General features: G+C 41.2%; 3 non-coding genes and 1 pseudogene across 3 annotated transcripts; 1 reads left to right on the top strand and 3 right to left on the bottom strand.

Moving 5' to 3' along the window:
- Positions 1–504: 504 nt before the first annotated feature.
- LOC105481653 (large ribosomal subunit protein uL11-like) lies at positions 505–7,388 on the top strand (annotated as a pseudogene).
- Positions 7,389–10,072: 2,684 nt separating this feature from the next.
- Positions 10,073–10,154, bottom strand: TRNAS-GCU (transfer RNA serine (anticodon GCU)). The gene has a single exon. It is a non-coding gene; the product is annotated as a tRNA-Ser (tRNA).
- A 2,210-nt stretch (positions 10,155–12,364) lies between these two features.
- Positions 12,365–12,436, bottom strand: TRNAR-CCG (transfer RNA arginine (anticodon CCG)). The gene has a single exon. It is a non-coding gene; the product is annotated as a tRNA-Arg (tRNA).
- Positions 12,437–13,899: 1,463 nt separating this feature from the next.
- Positions 13,900–13,973, bottom strand: TRNAI-AAU (transfer RNA isoleucine (anticodon AAU)). Its single transcript has one exon. It is a non-coding gene; the product is annotated as a tRNA-Ile (tRNA).
- Between the last annotated feature and the right edge of the window lie 2,284 nt (positions 13,974–16,257).

The raw sequence follows: 16,257 nt of genomic DNA on the forward strand, positions 1-16,257 counted from the left end.
ATAGGTAATTCAGCTCCTCTGGGTATGAAAAAATAAAAGATAGGCAAGGGAACATATCCAGCACCTGATTTAATTTAATTAACTAGCTTGATTTAATCATTCCACACTGTATACATATATGGAAACATCAAAACATCACACTGTACCTCATAAATGTAGACAATTATGATTTGTCGATGAAAAATAATTTTAAATTTTAAAAAATTGTTGCTAGGTAGTTTGGCTCCAAAGACTGTGCTCCTCACCCCTCATTATGGGACTTTCCTGGAGTAAAGGGTAGTGGTAAAATTATAATATAGTCCAAATCTAGGCTGACACGTGGCTCACCTCACATAGGAAAGTTTCTCAATCACTCTGTGCCTTTTACCTAATTAATAGAGAATAACTCAAAGGAAAATTAAGCATCTTAAGCCCTTAGACTAGTACTTGAATACAGGGAGGAAACAATGCCTCTTAGCTGATAGTACATTCCATAGTCCTCTTTCCGGACACCCAACACCTACGATGTCTTCAACTTTCCTCAGTGTAGAAAGTATGATATAAATGTGGGTTATTTTCAATCTACCCCTGGAAGGCAGTCATTTTCCTTAGTCAAGAGTTAATAATCTAGGAATGGTCCAATTGCTTCAGCTCTCTTTTCTGGATCGATAGCAGACACCATGCTGGTTAGTCTAAAGAATGTCAAAACTGTGTTTACAACTGTAAAATTAGTGATATATTAATCAATGGACATTGAAAAGAGGTCATGATAAAAATTTATGGTATACAAGATGTGGACTGGCTACATCAGCCATAGTCCAACAAAATATAACACAAGCCACAAATGTGAGCCAGGTATATAATTTTAAATAGTCTAGAAGCCACATTAAATGGGTGGTGATATGTATTATTTAATATACTCAAAATATTATTTTAACATTTAATTAATTTGAAAAAAATTAGAGTTTTTTCACATAAAGTGTACAAAATCTGTTGTGTATTTTACATTTACATCCATCTCAAGTTCAGTCACATTTCTTTCCTTCTTTTTTTTTTTTTTTTGTTAGAGACAAGGTCTCACTTTGTCATCCAGGCTGGAGTGCAGTGGTGTGATCTCGGCTCACTGCAGCCTCGACCTCCCGTGCTCAGGTGATCCTCCCACCTCAGCCTCCCAAGTAACTGGGATTACAGGCACGCTCCACCATGCACAACTAATTTTTTATGGAAACGAGGTTTCACCATGCTGCCCAGGCTAAGTCTAGCCACATTTCATGTGCTCAATAGCCACTGTAGATAACAAGTACATGAATAGAGCAGGTCTAAAACGTTTTAGAGTTGCTTCTTATCCTTCATCAACACAGCATAAGAATATGGTAAGACTTACAGCTTTCTCCCTTAAGGAGGGCACCCCAGGTTCAATCCCCAAAGACTCTGTATTCAACAATTATATTACAAGTCTTCTTACTGGCTAGTACTCTAGCTTAAGGAAACAGAATAACTCCTCTTGAATGTTGTTGTGTTTACTTCAAGTGAAACTTTCATGCAAGATATGACTGGATTCTCTAAAAGAGAGAATGCTGGAATTTAATGAAATTAAAGGACTGGTTAAAGAATAGCTATAAATTGTTTGGTGCCTTTGTATGTGTGTCTATATGTCTATCTATCTGTGGGTTTGTGTGTGAGCAGCTGCCCTGTATGTGTTGATTTCCCCACCAGTAGTTTTAACTGACTTCCCCACCATTGCCACAGAAATAGCCTGACTCTCTTTACTCATTTTCCAGGGACCTCAGGATATACCCTCTGCTCCACTCCTGGACTGGCATAGTTAGTACTGCACATGCCCAACCACTCACGACAATGCATAAAAGGAAGCCAAAAAGAAAACAATAGAAAAGCATATGGTCTTCATGTAGTAATTGCAGCCAGCCACAGAAGAGACCTGTCCCTACTCAGGAGATCTTTCTTTGCCTCTGAAGTCCAGATCCATGGTCCAAACAGACACGTTTTCCTGAATATTGAATGAATGAGCACCTCAGTTAAACAATAAGTATTTCTTAGTTTTCTGGAGCTCCATTTAATTTCTGTTTTGTTTTTTTTTTTTTTCTTTTGGAATTAATACATTAAAAGGAAACTTTCTTCCTATTTAGGAGAAGGCTTTCAAAATCTATCAGAGCCAGTACCCCTATTAGGTCCACCATTCTGTCATACATTAAGGCCTTTTATAAACAATCCTACCTTCCTGGGAGGAGAGCAAAGCTCAGCAAAATAGTTTTGCATTGAGAGGGTGTTATCTGTGGGAGGCACAGCTCAGGTACTTTTTCCAGATAGTGCTAGAAATTTCCTTCTGCTCCTACGGACCACTTCATGGCTCTACAACTCCATTTAGGAAGTTGTCCTCTGGTCAATTTTGCCTTAGCTCCCTGAAGTGTATATAGAACATACTTTCCTTTTTCGTCCCTTCTTTCTTTCCTTTCTTCATTTCTGCTTTCACTTTTTTCAGTACTTTATTGAAGTATACTTTACATACATACAATAAAATGTAAAAAAAAAAGTATACATAGACCTCAATGAATTTTATATATGTATAATTTCATGTAATTTTGAAATTACACCATCCAGATTAAGATTGAGAAAATATCCAAATTGCATTAGGTTCCCTTATCAAGTCAATAATGCATCCTGCAGGCGAAGTTGTATTCTGACTTCTATCACCAGATGTTAGTTTGCCTGTTCCGGAACTCGATAGAAGTGAAATTATAGAGTATATCCCATAGTGTGGCATTTTTGCACAACGTTATGGTTTTGAGATGTATTTATGTCATTTTAAGATTTATTTGAGTTGGGTGTGGTGACTCATGCCTGTAATCCCAGCACGTTTGGAGGCCGAGACAGGAGGATTGCTTGAGCTCAGGAGTTCAAGACCAGCATGGGCAACATAGAGAAAGCCCCTCTCTACAAAAAATACAAAACCTGAAAAAAAAAAAAATTAGCCGGGTGTGGTGGAGCGCGCCTGTAGCCCCAGCCACTGGGGAGGCTGAAGCGGGAGGATTGCTTGAACCTGGGAAGCAGAGGAGAGGTTGCAGTGAGCCTAGATCTCCTAGCTGCCCTCCAGCCTGGGTGAGAGAGGCCATGTCTCAAAAATAATAATAATAATAATAATAAATAAAAACATTTATGTGTATTTAAAGAGTACTTGTGTTGTCACAGAAATTCATTCTTAGAGCTAAATAGGATTCCATTTTATAAATAAACCAGAATTTGTTGGTATGAGTAAATATAAACTTACTGATTATCATCTTAGCAAAGGAAAGTAAAAGGTCTTTTCAGCCTGCTAGCAGAGTGGCGAAGCAGCAGCGTGCTGAGCCCATAACCTAGAGATCGACGGATCGTAAACCATTCTCTGCTAGGGTGTTTATGTTAATGATCACTATTTCCCAGGATCGTGGGTAGCTTGATATAATAAAGAAAATCAGATACTCAACGTCTCCTTACTTAACGTCTTAAAATTAATTATTACTCCATCGCCCAACTTTTATAAAGGCGTTAATCGTTTTCTTTTCTCATCTGTTCTTGCAATACCTTCCCTTATCAGTCATTTCAAAAGAGAGATGACAAATTTAACTTTAATTTCTAGCGGATTCGCGTTCTGTCTTCCAGTGAATATAATACACACCTATCTTTGGTATGTTATGGTTTTATAATTTTCGTACACGAGAAGGAAAAGCATTTTTTACTTCTGCTCAATAACTATACAGTCGTCCTTTGGTATCCGTGAAAGGTTGGTTTCAGGACCTCCCACGAATAGTAAAATCTACCAGTGCTCAAGCCCTTGATGTAAAATGACCGAGTATTTGCATATAACCTATGTACACCTTCCGGCATACTTTAAACCATTTCTAGATTATTTATCGCACTTTATATCAGGGGTCCCAAACCTCCTGGCCGCGAAGCGGTACCGGTCCGGTCCGTGGAAAAATTGTCTTCTACTAAATCGGTCCCTACTGCCAAAAAGGTTGTGGATCGCTGTCTTACATGATGCGAATGCTATGTAAATAGTTGTTATATCGCACTGCATAGGGAATAATGACAAGAAAATTTCTGTACATGTTCAGTATAGACGCAGGGTTTTTTCAAGTATTTTAGATCCGCGGTAGGTTGAATCCATTGCATGCAGAACCCATGGTTACGAAGGGCCAGCTGTTTCGCATTTTTACTTGGGTTAGACTCTCCTGCTCACTGTCACTCCTTTGTACGCTTTCACACATGATTTGTAAACTTCAGATAAAGTTAACGAGAATGCTTTGTGAATTCTTCTCTAAAGCAATATATGTTAATCACGAAGACACCTTTTTTTTTTTTTTTTTTTTGAGACGGAGTTTCGCTCTTGTTGCCTAGGCTGGAGTGCAATGGCACGAACTCGGCTCACCGCAACCTCCGCCTCCCAGATTCAAGCGATTCTCCTGACTCAGCCTCCCTAGTAGCTGGGATTACAGGCATGTACCACCACGCCCAGCTAATTTTGTATTTTTAGTAGAGACGGGGTTTCTCCATGTTGGTCAGGCTGGTCTGAAACTCCCGACTTCAGGTAATCCGCCCGCCTCGGCCTTCCAAAGTGCTGGGATTATAGGCGTGAGCTACCGCGACCGGCCCAAAAAGACACAATTTTTATCCCCACATACATAAACTAGAGTCATTTGGACTTTATGGGGAAAACAGAAACAAATAAGTTAAATCCGAAATGCTAGTGGGGGAAATGGAATGCATTAAATGTTTTTTAAGTTTATGCATCAGGATTCAATAGCAAAATCGGGGAGGGGAGTCTTAGTACGATATTTGCAATTTTTGTTGTTGTTGATGAGGAAATTTTTTTTTTTTTTTTTTTTTTTTTTTTTTTTTGACTACAGGCGCGCACTACCACGCCCACCTAACTTTTTTTTTTTTTTTTAGACGGAGTTTAGCTCTTGTTGCTTAGGCTGGAGTGCAATGGCGCGATCTCGGCTCACTGCAACCTCCGCCTCCCGGGTTTAAGCAATTCTCCTGCCTCAGCCTCCCGAGTAGATGGGATTACAGGCATGCGCCACCACTCCTGGCTAATTTTGTATTTTTGGTAGAGACGGAGTTTCACCATGTTGGTCAGGCTAGTCTCCAACTCCTGACCTTAGGTGATCCGCCTACCTCGGACTACCAAAGTGCTGGGATTATAGGCGTGAGCCACCACTCCCGGCCTATGTTTCGTGTTTTTAGTAGAGACAGGGCTTCGCTATATTGGTCTCGAACTCATGGACTCAAGCGATCCGCCCGCCTCCGTCTCTCAAAGTGCTGGCAATTACAAGAATAAACCCCCACACCCAGCCGTGAGGAAAAAAATTTAAATTAAAGCCCTCTTTAGTGAGTCGTTACATATGGGGAAAAAAAAAGTATATAAATTATTCTAAACAATGAGCACCCTAATTAATGAGAATTTACACACAAAAAAATGAATCGGACAAACGGAAATAAGATGATGAGGGGAGCACGTTTTGTTCCTTTAATCTTGCTGCTTTGAAGATGTTCTTGACCCCCTAGGCCTACAATCTTCAATTTATTTTTACCCACTGACTCCAAAAAGCATTTTGACTAAATGTCCAGTCATAGGAGACTAGTTTATACCTACAGTGCGTGTACACATTGGGATAGTGTGAAACAGAGTGAATAGGGACGATATCTATTAACTTCTATGGAACAATTTCTAGAAGACATTGTTAAGTGAAGAAAAAGCAAAATGCAAAGGACTATTTACAGTACTATATTACTTTCTGAAGTGCAAGAAGAAAGGAAAAATAAGACAGACATGCAGAAGGATAAATCAGGAAGCAATGAAGTCAATTATCAATTACCTAGAAGTGTAGTGGTTGCCAGACTGTGGCTCACACTTTTAATCCCAGCCCTGTGGGATGCCGGGGCGGGCGGGTCCTTGAGATCAAGAGATCAGGAGACCAGCCTGAGAGAAAGGGCAAAATCCTGTCTCTACAAAAACAAAAACAAAACAAAACAAAAAAAACACGAGCTATTCTGGAGAGGTGAGAGGGTGGTTTGAGCCTTCGGGAGGTGGAGGTTGCAGTGAGCTGAGATCACGGCCCTACATTCCAGCCTGGGCTGATATTCAAGAGGATACCAAACCACGGTGTAGGAAAAGAAAGAACCAGACCAAGTTACTTTTAACTTGGGGCAGGACGAGAATTACAAACAAATCTTGGACTCTTTTTAATTGATTTTGTTTTCTGTTGTAATGTGGACAAAGCAATTTTGAAGCAATTTTAGGTGTATTATAGGATAGGGCACGTGAGTAAATGTGTTGATTTACTCATTTGAGTAAATCATTTCAGCCACTATTCTAATTGCAGAAGAGGATCATACAAATAGATGGTGGGAAGGCAAACAAAAATTTAAAATTAAAAAAAAATTTTAAAAAGCCCCTCAGGAGATACATTAGAATTGTAAATATCTGGACGGGCACGGTGGCTCACGCAGGTGCCGGTAATTCCAGCACTTTGGGAGGACGAGGCCAGATGATCACCTGAGGTCGGCGGTTCAAGACCAGCCTGACCAATATGGAGAAACCCCATCTCTACTAAAAATACAAAATTAGCTGGGGGGGTAGTGGCACATGCCTGCAATCCTAGCTACTCGGGAGGCTGAATCAGGAGAATCGCTTGAACCCGGAAGGTGGAGGTTTCAGTGAGCCGATATCACGCCACTGCACTCCAGCCTGGGCAACAAGAGAAAAACTCTGGCTCAAAAAAAAAAAAAAAAAAAAAAAAAAACCTCTCGGCTTTCGGAGGGGGCAAAGGTGCAACTTTCTTCGGTCGTCCGGAATCCGGGTTCATCCGACACCAGCTGACGAAGTTCGACCCCAACCAGATCAAAGTCGTATACCTGAGGTGCACCTGAGGTGAAGTCGGTGCCACTTCTGTGCTGGCCCCCAAGATCGGCCCCCTGGGTCTGTCTCCGAAAAAGGTTGGTGATGACATTGCCAAGGCAACGGGTGACTGGAAGGGCCTAAGGATTACAGTGAAACGGACCATTCAGAACAGACAGGCCCAGATTGAGGTGGTGCCTTCTGCCTCTGCCCTGATCATCAAAGCCCTCAAGGAACCACCAAGAGACAGAAAGAAACAGAAAAACATTAAACACAGTGGGAATATCACTTTTGATGAGATCATCAACATTGCTCGACAGATGCGGCACCGATCCTTAGCCAGAGAACTCTCTGGAACCATTAAAGAGATCCTGGGGACTGCCCAGTCTGTGGGCTGTAATGTTGATGGCAGCCACCCTCATGACATCATAGATGACATCAACAGTGGTTCCGTGGAATGCCCAGCCAGTTAAGCACAAAGGAAAGTATTTCAATAAAGGATCATTTGACAACTGGTGAAAAAAAAAAGTAAATATCGTTGGGTACTCATAATTATTAAAATATTCATATGTATGTGCACACGCATGTATATGTGCACACGTACATAGGTGTGTGTCTATTTGCATATTTTGTATATGTGAGTATACACATGTATTTCCTAGATATTGTTGATAATCTAGAAGCAAAGGTATCTTAGAAACAGTAAGTACACCTAGACCCTGGATATTGGTCTCTAATACATTTCTCACTAAAAGATCACCTCTGAGAAATAGACTTCAGGACGGGGACAGGGTAAATGTAGTAGAGCCTAGAACAATTTGTCATGCCAGAAATTAAGAAAGTTTTAAGAAATATGGTGGAGGAATGTCACAAGGACAGAGTACTTAGCTTGAAGGGTCTGCCTCTGACAAAATCTGGGATACATGGACTACCAAAGTTATTAACAAGGCAATAATGGAATTGTAAACCACTGAGAAATAAGATTTTATGAGCCCATACTGATAATAAATACATAAATGGATGTTAAAGGGGGACTCTTTTTTTATTTTTTATTTTTTGAGACAGAGTCTCACTCTGTCACCCAGGCTGGAGTGCAGTGGCACAATCTCGGCTCACTGCAACCTCCGCCTCCCAGGTTCAAGCGATTCCCCTACATCAGCTTCCCAAGTAGCTGGGACAACAGGCGCCCGACACCATACCTGGCTTTTTTTTTTTTTTTTTTTTTTTAAAGTAGAGATGGGGTTTCACCATATTGGCCAAGCTGGTCTTGAACTCCTGACCTTGAGATCCGCCCTCCTCCACCTCCCAAAGTGTTGGGATTAGAGGCGTGATCCACAGCGCCCGGCCAAGGGGGATTCTTGATTACAATAGAATGCCAAAGTAAAAACTGGTAAATGTGAAGAAAATTCTGGAGTTAAAAAAAAACATCATTTTGCAACCATCATAGTAAATATGGTCCACGTAGGAATTATCAATAGACGCTAACTCTAGAGGAAAATTTTGATGGGGAGCAAGTTATTTGTATGATCTTTAAGCATCTCCCGCAGATTGCTTATTAGTTGCAAGGAGGAAACTATACATATATATCAACTTGACTATGTGATTGGAATTAACCTCAGTAATGAGGGGCAATGAACATTGCATGTCTCCAGATTTAATAGTCCTGAGAACGACATGTCACATACATTCTATTCTCTGGGATGCAAAACGTGAACCCAATTATAAGGGGAGAAAATCACGCAAAGCCCAAATAAGAAATGTTCTATGTTTTAAAAATGTGAGCAGTTACCATGTTCTTCAAAAAGTCAATGTCATAAAATACAAAGAAAGGTTGTGAAAATGTTCCAGGTTAAAGGAGACTAAAGGGGTACGGAAAACACCCAATTCTAGACTGACTCCTGAATCGGAGGGGGTAAATACTACAAAGGATATTATTGGTCAATTGAAAAAAATGGAATACAGGTTAGAAAATTCCTAAAAACTTTTATCAATGTTAAATATACTGAATTGGTAACTATATTATGGCTATAGCACAAGAAACTACTCCTTTAGGAAATACTCACTGAAATATTTAAGGGCAAAGGAACATAATATATATAATTTACTCTTAAATGTTCTGGGACACATACACACAAACATACACAGATATAAACATATACGGAGAGAGAGAGAATTAACGTTAATAGGTGAATCCTGATAAAAGGAATATGGGTGGTCTTTATACTATTCTTATTCTTAATTTCTTTCCTTAAGTTTAAAATTATTTCTGGATAAAAAGTTTTAAAAGGCCGAGCGCCATGGCTCACGCCTGTAATCCCAGCACTGTGGGAGGCCGAGGCAGGTGAATCACCTGAGGTCAGGAGTTCGAGACCAGTCTGGCCAAGAAGGTGAGACCCCCATCTCTACTAAAAATGCAAAAATTAGCTGGGCGTGGTGGCGGGCGCCTGTAGTCCCAGCTACTCGGAAGGCTGAGGCAGAAGAATCGCTTGAACCCGGGAGGCGGAGGTTGCAGTCAGCTGAGATCGTGCCGCTGCACTCCAGCCTGGTCGACAGAGTAAGACTCTGTCCAAAAAATAAAAAATAAAAAATAAATAAAAAACATTTTAATAAAAATTTGAGGAAGTGAAAATATTAGTATAACGAACATTCAACTTCCCATCAACCAGCTTAAACAATTAACAATATTTTGTCAATGTTTTCTCTATTGCTCCCCAACATCAGCTAGTATTTTGAAGAAAATCCAAGACTGGAGATTCCAAAGCACTTTACTTTGACAATAAGCAAAGGTACAGATTACTCGTTCATATGTAAACAGAGAGGAAGGTGACACACAAACTTCTGTTAATTGTTCGGAGGAGAGGGTAGTCAGGGTCTGACCAATGCCTTTGGTTCTTTGGCTTTGCAACATGAAGCACTATGTGAGTGGAGCAAGGGATCGGTTGCACCATGCGGACATCTTGGCTGAGAGCCCTTCAGGTGCGTGCTGGATGTAGTAAACTGTAATCTAAGAATGGAGAGTAATTCCACTCAGATCCGCAGGAATTCTGTGGAACCTCAGGAGGAAATAAAACTGATAGATGGTCGAGAGAAATAAGAGGAAGCAAAAGGAGGAAAACTGTAGATAATGTATATAACGTTTCTGAGAACAACTCAGACCTGCGACAGAAACCTGGTTACCCTCTTAAAGAAAAGAGTCGACGAAGGTGGGATTCGAACCCACGCGTGCAGAGCACAATGGATTAGCAGTCCATCGCCTTAACCACTCGGCCACCTCGTCCTTTGGGCCGCAGGCCGTTTTTGGGATACTCCTTTAAGGCTTGTTTTTGACGAAGCTTTGCAGCTTGATTTTGGTGATGTGTTGATATGGATTGTGATGTCCTTCAACTTGTGGTCTCCTTAAAGAATTCTTACACAAAACAAGTTCTTTCCACCTTCGTATGGAGAACCTTTTACAGTTTGATGATCCTGCCCAACGCCCGTGTGTCCAGTCTTGAGTGTCATCGTTCCTCCGTATCCATTCTCACTTTCCAACTACAGTGAATTTTTTTTCTCCCCAAGCTCCATGCTCTCCTTCTCATTTTCTAACCGCAGCACTCCTAACTCTTCTCTCTGCCCTCACTTCACCTGCCTTAGTTCATCACTCATTTCTCAGATCTCAAGTTAGGCCTTACAGCCCTTCTTACTGAAGGCTAAGCCGCTGAAAATTGGGGGTGGAGGGGGAGGATGGGGGGGACTCTTTTTCTGTTGCAAATGTATTTCTGTTCTGTTTCTGCCACAGAATTTTATCCCAATATTACGTATTTTTATGCGTAAAGACCCTGTCATAACGCGCAGCAACGGAAAATACTTAAATAAATTGAAACCTCTAATTTTTTTTATTTCCATTAATAATCCCCAAGAGTTTCACCGTTTTTCTTCTGGTTTGAATTACCTTTATATTCAATGGTGGCACACAATAACAAACACAAATCAACAATTTTGGTAAGTAATTTAGTATATATGAAAAGTAGAGTTGCATTGGAAATGCATCTTTTAGTGCAATGGCTGTTAACACGTTTTTTCTCCATCAATTCATGTGTCCGCGGATAAATACTTCTTATAGCTGGAATAAGAAAGGTTCGGTGGAATTAACAACTAAAAGATCAGTAGATTGTGGTTTTGAATAAGTCCGAGGCTTCCAAAAGGTGTTTTTATGATTATTTAAGGTGCATTATTTAAAGTGGAACCTTCAACACATTCCCATTACGTTTATCTAGTTTAATAAATAAATGGTAGTAGTAAATAAAAGTGAAACCTAGCAGGAAACTTGGGACCACGCAAAACATATAACTTTACGGATATTCATATTTGATAAAAGTAAAAGAATTTTCCTAGTAGTCTCAATAATTGTAAAAAAAATGAAAACACTAACTTTCCACGGCCCAATATGTACGTTCCGATTTGTTAAAAATGGAATGTTATTAGTCGGAAGTAAATGAGGAATTTGTCAGTTCCTTCATAAAATCATGTAAAATACGCAATTGAGACACGCAACCCTGTGTCTTGTTTACAGACGACTTTGGAGACACCAGCATTTCCAATTGTTCTGTCACATTAAGATGTTATCTAAAAGGCGAGAATGATTCGCAGGGGAAGACGGAAGTAGGGAGCATTCACATCCCACAGGGAGTTAATGCGCGGTAGGGGAGACACATTTGGGGAAATGTTTCTTTGTAGCCTCTAGGATCTCGTGGTCTCCGGTCCAGCAACCCTGTCGCTAAGCTTCTCTGCTGCACCGGGCGCTGGCTTCTCTGACATTCCTTTTTCAGAGAAGAAAAAGCGCAAGAACTTTTTCCTGATCACATTCCCTGCCTTCTCTCCTGGCTTACCGCTTTCTTCTTTCGTCCCCGCCTCTCTCCAAAACCGAACCGCCCCAGCAATTTCCGGGTGATCGAACTTCTCCAATCTGTCTAAGAGGGTCCGAGCTCTGAAATCCCTTCTTCAGGAGCTGGTCCATGCCCAGACGTGGAAATGCCAAGAAAGCCGAGTTGCTGCGCGCCCAGCAATGCGCTCAGGGAACCCTTACTAGGAAACGCTGAGGGACTTTGCGGGTTGGGGAGAGTGGGCGGGGAGGGGGCGTAGAGTAAACACTGTTATGCTGGGACAGGGAGTCTTTTCAGCTCATTTCCTCCTCTTCTCTGTCCAAGCAAAACTTGCTTGTGCAAACTCGAAGCAGCATCTATCTTTATTGACTATTGACTGTCGCCAGTTGTATCTTCCCGTCACCTGTTCTATCGGCCCAGCCCTCAGAAGTTGAGCTTGTATCCCCTTGTGGTCTTGTCTGAGGACAGTTTTCTCTCGGCTTCGGCGACTGTCAGCTCTTCCAGACCCATTACGTGGGTAAATCCTTTCCTTAGTTTCCATCCCAACTTTTCTCTGTCCGTGACTATCACCCAATTTCCTTTCCTCTTCTCATCAGCCTCAGTTTTAGCAGAGGACAAAATACTAAGGTTCCACCGAGACTTGAACTCGGATTACTGGATTCGGAGTCCAGAGTGCTAACCATTAAACCATGGAACCTACATCTGCGACAGTCTTTCCTAAAGTCATAGGTGACCTATTTCGCCACCTTAGGTTGCTTCCCTCTGCCCCGAAGTTTGGGTGATGGGTACATTCTGCTTTTCCTCTTGGAGGATTAAGTCAAAAAGACGCTTACCTGCCACATGCCTACATTCAACACTTTTTACACCAGAGTCTTAATGGAAAACGTTGACTTCCAAATGTCCGGAGTCCTCTCATCCTTGTATTTCCTTTCAAGTGGTTTAAGAGCTTGGCGCCCCGGCCTCGGGTCTCTCTATTTCATCAGTGGAAAACAAGTGAGATTGTTAAACAAGACTGTGTGCCAGGTGCCAGGCACACAGTATACCAGGTTACCGTGTGCCAGGTTTTGTGACAAGTGTTTTCTATTGTTACCTCACCTGTGAGGCTCACAACCACGCTGTGAGATGGGACCCATAATTTCTATTTTACAGGTGAGAAATTTGAGTCAGATACCTGAGATGCTTTACTCCTTTTCGTTATAGATCGAATTGTTTTCTCAAAAATCATTTTTACCAGGGTAACATGTAGCGTTTTTGAGGACACGTTATGGAAAGATTTTACCGAAGTCACAGGGGAGCCACGTTGCTGTTTACAGAAAACTGAAATAAATGCATTTGAACTACAGGGTTAGAGGACGATCCCAGCAACCCTAGGATAGCAACTCAGGGAAAGAAGGGGAAGAGTAGACAAAGGTCCCTCTGGAGTCTCCCAGGACAGTGCACAGCTCCCCTGGTCCTTCCACTGCCCTTCACCAATGGGAAATATGTACAGGGTAGACTTCCAAACGGACACAAAGAAAACTCCCTGCTTCTCCCTCGCATATCCTTTTGTGATACACACAGAAGACCATGTGAAAACACACACACACACACACACACACCCCACACACACACACACAATCGGTTTCTGTGAACAAAACAAAACAAAGTCTGTGTTCCTTGTTTAAAGTGATAGCTTCCTCACAGGGCAATTTTGTCTCAGTTAAATTCGAAAGGGTTTTCAGAGACACACATCCACAACATTCTAAGAATTTATTCTTTATCTTGTGTCTCGACAATTTGAGAAAGAAGGTAGGTTTCAGGACTAATTTGGAAGGAAAATGTGAAGTCAAATAAGCTTTATTTTTTTAAAAAAATGCCAGTTATCTTTCCACTCCTTGAACTCTTTCCGCGCCCCCCACCCCCACTTTCATTAAGCAGGCTCCCAATCTTGGAGGTCTCTGCTCTGAACAACTTTCTGTCCCCAGTCCTTATTCCTAGAGGAAACAGAAAGAACATTTAAAACAAAAAAAAGAAGAAGAACATTACCTGGGGAGATGTAGCATTTCAGATGATTCGTAAACAAACTTAGGTTCTAGGTTCATTAAGAAATGGGGACGGTGAATTTGAATCATCTTAGAGCATGAAAACCAAATTTCTCGGAGGAGGGGAAAAGAAAGCGAGTGGCCCGTACGGGGATCGAACCCGCGACCTTGGCGTTATTAGCACCACGCTCTAACCAACTGAGCTAACCGGCCGCTCCCGATTATCCCGCTTTGTTATTCTTCTCACCCGCAACCCCGCCACTGCTCCACTAAAGTATTAAATTCTTTAATGTAATTCTTGTTTGTCTTACAGGGAGGAACAATTTGTCAGTTGCTTTAGAGTCTTAATAGAAACGAGAAATTTACTCTCAATGCAAAAACAGAACAAAATAGCTGTATTCGTAGACTTGAAAGAGGACGCTTAAACCTTTCAAACTGTGGCTAATGGCCCAAGAATTTATGGAAATATTTGCTGCCTTCTGAATGTCTAGTCAATACATGCAGACAATGAATCAGATTCGGTGAAATATTAACGAATCTTTGCCTCGTAAAAGCCGTTCACTAAAACAACATACAATTTGGTACCTGAAGGATTTTCCCAACGAGTCTGATTCTCGATGGTCCCACAATCGAGATCGTCCCAGGTTTCTTATGTCCAGATCCTCAATTTGGGAGTCTTCCTATGTGTTCCCTTAGATTCCCAAAGTGACCTCAAATCAAAGGTCGCTTCGAAGACCTTGGTATTGGAAAATGCTAGAAATGTGGTTCTAGTCACCATTCCAGGGGCCGTTAAACCGAATCGTTGTCTACTCAGCCATTGTTTCCCAAAAGCATTACCATTGTTTTTAATATCTTGTTTATCGTTCCAGAGATTTTGAATACATAGACAATGTTACCCAAGTGTTTTCTTTTTTTCTCTTTACGAATAGTAGCATTTTATACACTTTTTAAATCCCTTGCCTTTTTAAATTTTTACTTACAATGTATTTTTGCAACCTTTCCATATCAGAATAGACAAGTGTTCTCCATTCTTTTAAAAATATGTATAGTATTATATATACTATACACGTGTATACCTATGTAACAAACCTGCACATTCTGCATATATACCCCAGAATTTAAAGTATAATAATTTAAAAAATATACGAGTAGTAGTTGGCCAGGAGCAGTGGCTCATGCCTGTAATCACCACACTTTGGGAGGCCGAGGTGGGCAGATCATCTGGGTCAGGAGTTGGAGACCAGCCTGGCCAACATGGTGAAACCCCATCTCTACTAAAAATACAAAAATTATCCAGGCATGGTGGCACACGCCTGTAATCTTAGCTACTCAGGAGGCTGAGACAGGAGAATCACTTGAACTTGGGAGGTGGAAATTGCAGTGAGTGGAGACTGTGCCACTGCACTCCAGCCTGGGTGACAGAGTGAGACTTCATCTCAAAAAAAAAAAAAAAAAGGTATAGTATTCAATTATGTTAGTATATATCATAGTTTAATGAGCAGTTAGTTTAGTTTTCCATCCTGCTATTGCAAACTATGTCTATGAACATACACCATCTCTGATAATCTGCCATGATACCACGCATTCATGTGGAAAAGCTGCATCAAAGAATACGTATATTGGCAATTTTGACGGCCATTGTCCCCCTGTGCTTTAGAGGGTTGATCCCAATATTCTTTTTCCTTGCTTGTTTGTTTTAACTATATTGAGCACAAATAGGACGCTGGGCACATTTCTACCCCTCTTTCTTCCTGAATTACAGTCAGTGAAAATGTAGAGAAATTCATACTGGGGAATGTTTGTTTCTGGAATATCACCTTCTCTCAGTTAGGCAAGACTTTGGGAATGTGACAGAATCAGGTGGGAGAAGGAAGGGGCTGAATGGAGAGCAAGGAGAAGGGCCAGCAGAGGCCTTCCTTTGTGCACCTCAGAGAGAATAACATGGCAAAAACACCTGATGGGAGAGGAGCTAAGACAGTGTCAGTGTGTCTGGTGATTAAGACTGAGTTGCAGAGTGATGTGCAAGCAGTAGGAGATGAGACCTGAGGAGGAGAGAACATGTGCATGCTGCAGGACCCTCTAGTAGATTATTATAAATAAATCAGGATACTTTACTTGATGGTGAAGAGGATGGGGCACTAAAATTAACAGGTGTTAATTGATCTATATTGAGTCTAAACTAAGAACTATGATTACTCTGTATAGGCCAAGTTAAGGATTTTTGAATTGGCCCTACCAACAATGGGAATCCATGGAAAGATTTTAGGCAGAGAAGTCTCATGAACAGATTTGCATTTTGAAAAGATCTTTTTAAGCTCCTGTAACAGACAAGCCCATTGTTACCGGGCCCATGCTTAGCTTCCATCACTGACATTAGGCTATTCAATTCATGTAATCAATCTGCCAGCACTGTAGAGGCTAATTATTAAGGCTAGCTGACAAAAACTGGTAGAATCATTCCAGTTAGTTGTTTAGTTCTGTGGTGGACGCACTCTGG

Source organism: Macaca nemestrina, chromosome 5 (genome assembly GCF_043159975.1).
Source record: "Macaca nemestrina isolate mMacNem1 chromosome 5, mMacNem.hap1, whole genome shotgun sequence".
Taxonomy (NCBI): Eukaryota; Metazoa; Chordata; class Mammalia; order Primates; family Cercopithecidae; genus Macaca; species Macaca nemestrina.